We start from the raw sequence: 7,858 nt of genomic DNA, 5'->3' as shown, positions 1-7,858 counted from the left end.
GACTTATATTATTCCCCATTCACGCATGAGTGAGCAAAAATAATTTGAAGAGGGGATACCAAAAAGTCATTTGGCGGGCTGTATCTGGGTTTCAAAAAGAAAACCACATTTCTAAAAAGTTCAATATCTTAGCAAATGAGGTAAAACAAAAATCGTCAAATCATGAACAATGATCAGTATTTAATTATAGCATTTGATGCGAGCGCGAAGCGTGAACTGAAAATGTCGAATTAAACGAAGGATTTTAAACATATTTTTAATGTCGAAAAAGATGAATATCTTACTTAACAAAAACGTTAGAGCAAAAGCGCGAGCTAAAATTGGGAGAGAGAGAGAGAGCTAAAGATTGGACATACAGTATTCACATTTATTTAATAATGGACTGGATGCGACTGGATTCTGAGAAGTTGACACTTCAAGCAAGGTTTTTTTTAAACAGATAGCAAGTTGTTTATCTCATATATTAATGCCAGCGCGAAGCTCGAGTCGAAAATTTATTTGCCATCTTTTTGTAATCCCGTGTAGGGTGCCTATCTCGCGAATCGCGAGCAGAATACTTTGGGTATATTACAGCGGCGTACCCAGGATTTTCCAAAGGGGGCAGGGCATTTTTTTTTAAGGATATTTCGTCCGCGAAAAAAAATTACAAGCAAAAAAAAAAGGTTTTCAACAACAAATAAAGGAATTTGTACCAGAAAAAAAAAATCGTCAGGGGGGGGGGGGGCAGGGGTACGTCCCCTGCATGAGTTGTGACTCGTCGGGGGGGGGGGGGCAGTCTGCTTTACGCTATATTATCTTGAAAACGGGATACTTTCAGCTCCATCCTTTCAGACACTACACATGACCTTAGGCAGCGGGGGGGGGGGAGAGGCAGTTGCGGCCAGAAATTTTGTAACTCGTTTTAAGTATGTACTTATTCATGTAATTATGTTAATAATTTACAGTATCTTCAATTTTACATTCAAAATGTCCCCCCCCCTCCCCGCTAAATTTTGCATGCCCCCTTTCGGAAAATATTTCTTCCATCTTACTTGAAAATTCTTTTAATATTTGTGACATTAGAAACGATCGATATTCAATAGATGAACCAATTTAAATCGAAGAATTTAAGTTGTAAAAAAACTTAGAACTATTGATAGTGTTCACAAACTTCTATTTTTAGTAAATCACGATTTGTTTATGTCATATTGTCATATATGTGTGTGTAATATTCCAAATTGAAATGCATATTTAGTAGACTTATAATTTGAAACTCTGAATAAAAATAATTCCAAATCAAAGATAATCAAAAGTATGATGTTAATCCGTCAAAATTTCAAAATGCGTGATTTTCGACAGTCTTTCAGATTTCACGCTAAAAATGATACTTTCACGCAAAAGTGCACTTGGCATCCGCCCGTACGTTATTCCTCAGTATTTCCGCAAGAATTTGAGCTTGGATGCAAAGAATTGACAAATTGTGCTATTCAATTGAAAACTCGCTTTAGTGTGTACATATACATGTAATTGAAAACTCGCTTTAGTATGTACTTATACATGTAATTATGTACATAATGTACGGTATTTTCAATTTTTTCTTTCAAAATGCGCACCTGGTAAAATGCACATTGTCTCCTTTCGGATAACATAAAATGAGATATCTTCCATCTTACTTGAAAATTCTTTTAATATTTGTGGCATTAGGACATTTACTATACATTCGATTGAGAAACGCATTTAAATCGAAGAATTTAAGTTGCGTAAAAAACTTTAAACTATTGATAGTTTTCACAAACTTTTATTTTGAGGAAATCGCGGTTTTATGTTTCCCTGTGCCATATGTGTGTGTGTAATATTCAAATTTGAAATGCATATTTATGAGACTTATAATTTGAAACTCTGAATAAAAATAATTGCATATCAAAGATAATCAAAAATAATAAAATAATCCGTCAAAATATCAAAATGCGTGATTTTCGACATTCTTTCAGATTTTACGCTAAAAATGACACTTTCACGCAAAATTGCGCTTGGCATCCGGCCGTACGCTATTCCTGGGTATTTTTGCAAGACTATTAGCTGGGATGCCAAGCATTAGCAAGCATTAACAAATCTTGCCGTCCAAAGTATAAAAAATCGTTTTGGCCGGTCTACTATTATCCTCGTCTACGATTATTTTGTTACTGATACCTTATTCGCACCACTCATTCCATGCATGTTTGAATAAATTTATCTAACAGAACACAGTGATAGAATCCATTTTATTAATGAGAATTTGGCGAAATGGTGTTTGCTAGATGCAAGCCTGTATTTCACGGATTCTCGTCAGATTGTCTGCTTTAATCAAAGCCAACATGCCGTCGGAAAAAGAAATTATATAGGGCCTATGCATTTTTATACAGAGGCGGAACCAGGGTGGGTGGGGTTACTGGGTATGACCCGAGACCACACCCCTCGGATGGATGGGGGTGCGATCATTGTGACTAAAGACAATGCCAATGGTCCAAGTGTGTCCCCTTCCCCTTCCGCGCCGGCAATCCAGGGTTCGCCGCTGGCCCGGGGGGGGGGGGGGCAGTCAAATATATTGCTGTACACACGCGTGACCAAAAAGAAAAGGGGTGTTTTTTTCAGTTTTGGACGCGGTCCGCGCATGGACTCGTTAATGGTATCAAAACCACAGATTTTCAAGAAAAAGGGTGGTTTTGAAATACTGGTCAATGGTCAATCGCGGGGTCAAACGTATTTAGGGTATGTTTTTTCCCCAAAGCCTTTTTTTTAAGACTAGCCAAACGTGTTCAGGGTATGGGTTTTTTCCCCAAGCTTTTCCCCGAGGTCACATTTTGGCGACAACTATTTTAGGGGCCAAAATGTGTAAATAAAGCCCGCGAAAAACTCGTTTAGGGGGTGTTTGGAAATTCCTTGGTCAGCATTACATCTCACTGGCCCCTCCCCCCGGGGCCGCTGGATGAAAACCAAAAATGAGGAAAATATCAGAGGGAGATAATTACCCTGTTTTGTGCGATGAATCGCCTGCCTCCGCGTCGGTTTGTGTCTTCCCATTAGTGCCTCCTGTGCCCATTTTACCTCGGAATTCTTGCATCGATATTTCATTGTCTTTCGAAACCTCAGAGTCGCCCTTTCCGTCCCCAGCGCTGGAGCGCCCTCCTTCGTTCAATGGTTCCTTCTGTTCGAGCTCCAGCTCTGCAGATGCCGTCGCCATGGTGATGATCACGTGGATTTAAAATTAGTTCTGTGGATTTCAATAAAGTACATGTCAGTACCAGGGACGGATCCAGCTTCGTCAATAGGGGGGGGGGGCCGGAATTTTTTTTCAACCATATTATCCCCGATTGGCCGCTCGAAGATGATTTTTGTTTGTTTCTTTAAAGGGGTAGTCCTAATAGTCACTTCTTGGCTTTATTCTTATAAATCAACATAAATATATGGTATCATAATCAAGTAATATCTAAAAATTTATGCTTAAAGTGATACAATGCAATACAAGAACATTTACAATATGTTATACAAAGAAATAAAGTAAATGTAATTAAATTTAAGTATTTAACAACGAATTAAAGTACACAATTCAGAGACGAAGTGTATGAATTAATGGTTACAGAACTATATAAAATCGATAAAAATCAGTTTGAATAATGCGAGCGCGAAGCGCGAGCAAAATTGTGAGCAATTTTTAAAAAAATTGTATGTGTTTTGTCCTAAAATTTAATCATTCTGGACAATGTTATCATGAAAAAGATGTGTATGCAACTAAATAATTACTACGAACGCGAAGCGCGAGCATATATTTTTAATACACGTTTTGAACTGATCGAAAAGATACCTGTTGCTTGCAGTTAGCCATGAAGAAGTTACATATATTAACAATTAAATAATGCGAGCGCAAAGCGCGAGCTGAAAATTTTTGACCTTTCTACATAAAGAATGGAAAATTTTAATAATTTTTTTAAATCGTGAACTGAACAGGATAGCTATACAACTAAACAATTGATGCAAGCGCGAAGCGCGAGCGAAAAAAAAATCGAAATTTAGTCCTAAAAACGGGACAATCTATTCATGTTTTGTAAATCATGAAAAGGATGAATAAAAGGGGATCTTGCTATATTAATAATGCGATCACAAAGCACGAGCAGAAAATGTTTGATATTGTGATCTGAAACTGGATAATGATTTAAATAGAGAACAAGTTGCGTATCTGATTAAACATGCTTGCGTGTGTTTCAGATTTAGACCTACAAACTAGGCATTCTAAATATATCTTTTATCATGAAAATCAATAAAAAGGGGGCTATTTCAGCTCTATATTTCAAGCAATTTGTAGGAAAATTGTGAGGTGGATATAGATCGTACTTAATAAACAGCTGATATTTTTCATTATTATTACTTTAAGTTTTGACAAAGGACCGGGACATCCTTAAGACATGTCATCATATGCATGATATGAAAATGATTCCTCTTGCTAAGTGCGAGATAAAACAAGCGTGCAGCGCTAGCTGATACGTTTTGAAAATCAGACCTGAAAAGTTTACGGAATACACGAAAATGAGGTACCTGATGAATCAAAATTTGCAAACGCGCAGCACGAGCAGAAAATGTTAATATTCAGACCGTAAAACTGACATTTTTACAAATCACTTTTAAAAATCAATTTGTAAATCAAACAAAATAATGAAAGTTCGATTTCTGCGGTGAATATGTTTTGTATAATGACTTCCAAACTTGATATTTAAGCTCAATATTGAACAAGATATGTAAATCAACTAACAGGCAATGCGAGCGCGAAGCGCGAGCGAAAATATTATATAGTGACATATGAAAGATTATTTCTATTTTCCAAGTATTCCCCTCATCATATTTTATTCACTCGTCTTCCTCCTTTTCTCCTCTCTTTTCCCTGCTTTCTTTCTTTATTTCTTTCTTTTTTTTTTGCTCCGCCAATAGGGGGGGGGGGGGGCGGGCCCCTCGGGCCCCCCCTGGATCCGCCTATGAGTACTGCCATATAGATAGGGAAGGGGGCTTGAGGCGTCCCCTCCCCTAAAAAAAATCCCATCAAAACCACAATAAAACGGAAAGCGAGGTGAAAAGAGCAAAAAAGGGGGAAAAGGAAAAATGGTATTACTATATTTTTTTTAATATACTGTAAAAAAATCATCACAAAATTAGCTTTTGGTACAAGAAGTGTAAGTAAAAAAAAATGTTCGCACCATTTTTCAGCTCATTACGACTCAGTTTAGAGCAATTCAACGTCGTCTCCATGATATGAGATATAAGATGAAGGACGTTAAATATGGCAAATATGTTACGACTGGATTCTGTTTCTATTTTTTGTTTGTTTTTAAAGGAGTAATATCATGTCTGATCAATTGATTTTGTCTTCCTGATTAATTTCCGGCAAAAATTACAAACCATCCTTCTTGACACCCTTTTGTTATTTCCCCATTATTTCTCAAATAATTCTAACTTGAATACTGAGATGAAATAATAAGAAAATGTTGATTTTGTTGACTAGATGAATGGTTCGATACTTCCAATGATCACATTTGAAGAAATCGAAAATGAATCACTTTTATCGCCCAAGGCCAAAAAGGCAGGTCGTAATGACTGCGCTTTCATCTTTTCCATTCGCTCTGCACTTTTCGTAGAATAAAATTTGGCAGGGAAATCCGCAAAGGTATAAACAAAACAAACGTTCTGGTGGCAGGATGTAACCCAATTATATCGTTTTACTGATATAGGCCAATATGAAGGAAGTATCCATGGTAAAGAAGTTTAGCGCAAAACACATTTTCTACAGTCACCACCAACCACGACAAAACGGACTCAAAACAGAATGGTCGACATTGGAAATAGCTACTGGCGTAGCATTCATGGATGGGGGACTCATGAGGGGGGGGGGAGGGCTCTGCCCCCAAAACAACTAAACCCCAAAATTAATCAATAACAATGAAAAAACCCATCTGTAGGCACTTGTTTTTCGCAATTCGCATAGTGCAAAATGCAGAGTCTGACAAAGAGAGACTGGATTCACTATGTACTGTGGATGGCTTCTTACTTGACATAGACATCGAGTATGGCATCTAGTCGTCATTCTACACAGAGGTTTGAACAGGTTTGTCAGGATCTGATTACCAGGGTATACTATTATTATTTTCAACTCAGAAGGTTTCGTTCTTGCCTTGGAATTTCCTTCACTTTGCCGCGAAGCATTTTTTACAATCTTGACAAAAATTATCAGTTTTATAACTCAATCTCGAATGAATATTTATAAGACCTCCGATCATCTATCAACACAAATAATAATTTTATACCTTGAAGATTTTTCCAAAAGTGTATACACGTTTTGATGAGCACTGCGAAGTTTCTATTGCCACGTACTGCTCTTATTTGAAACTAGGATGTAAACTTAAAAACAAGGAGATACTATAAAATCCATGTGAAAAATAACTGTAACTATCTTTATGTTTGAACACCCAGTTATTTTACTCCATTGAAAATAAACATACTGGTGGACTTGACCTTTGGTACATTCAACATTGAAGGGTAAATAATTTTTTGTCTAGTTTTCCCGCCGGCGCAAACATTGGCATATTTTAGCACCCACTTCGCAGACACTTTTGCAACGTTCAGAATCTATTAAAAATGCCCGTCAAATCACGTTGGAGAGATTAGAGGTCATTGTCGGCAGTTGGTGGACTGGGACAGCACACCGTCTTAATATTCGGACCAGACAAGATATTACAAAAATCGTTTGTCCTCAGTCCAGGACGACTCTGCAATTTTGATTCATCGATTTTCTACAAAGACTGCCTTGCTAATAATTACGTAATATGCTTCCACTTGATACCCTCTTTATTTTGTATAATCATCCTGCCCCATTTTGATTATCGTAGACTTGTCTGGGGAGGAGCCAGCTCATGTCATTTAAGCAGATTAATTGTACTTCAAAAGAAAGCCATTCGTCTATGTTCTACTCCACCTCTATTTAGAAAACTCAACACTGCCAATTTAAAAGGCAGCACTCTTTATGTTTTGATATATGAATAACATGTTACCAGCTATATTCAGTGATTATTTTCTTACTGTTGATAAAAATCATAGTGTTAATACAAGACAGAGAAAGAATATATTTGTGCCATATTCACGCTTAAAACTACGACAGACGAACTCAATTAAACACAAAGGGGCTCAATTTTGGAATAGTCTTGACCCGCTATTTTACTTAAAAGAATGACCACCGTTACCTCTTTTAAAGCTAAAATTCAACAGAATTTTCTTACAAGTGATTCCTTTAAATTGAACCAAACTAAACAAACAGTTATATGATATATTTTGTTTTATCTTATTTTGTCATGTATTGTAAAAATTGTAACTTGTTTCATGTATTATTTGAATTGTTATTCCCCGTTTTTTATTCTTACTGTAATTTATTGCTGTATTTGTATCACTGTAATTTATTTGTCATGGATCCCCTGGCTTTCCTAGGGTGTTTGATCCTCACATTTTACAATGTATACATATGTGATTTTTACCTAATAAATAAATTGAATTGAATTGAAATTGTTATGAAGGACTTTTTGACAAAAATATTCTCTGCATTATAGAAAGCGTCTGTGAAGTAATTGCTAAAAAGTCCCCATTGATTATGAATATTTCTCACGGAGATACAACTCATATTTCCCATTCAAAGACATGCAGGAAGCTCGCGAAGTGGAATATTTCCCATTAAAAAAAACTATCAGACAGATTTGGTCGTCTTAGCGAAATATCCCGCGAATTAAATCAACAAGCATTACAATTGAATTCCAATATTGACCTTGGGAGTGATTCCTGAATGAGATTTCTTCAGACAGACTGCTAATTC

This window comes from Lytechinus pictus, chromosome 19 (genome assembly GCF_037042905.1).
Source record: "Lytechinus pictus isolate F3 Inbred chromosome 19, Lp3.0, whole genome shotgun sequence".
Taxonomy (NCBI): domain Eukaryota; kingdom Metazoa; phylum Echinodermata; class Echinoidea; order Temnopleuroida; family Toxopneustidae; genus Lytechinus; species Lytechinus pictus.
The sequence above is the reverse complement of the archived record's forward strand: the minus strand, read 5'-3'. Positions refer to the sequence as shown.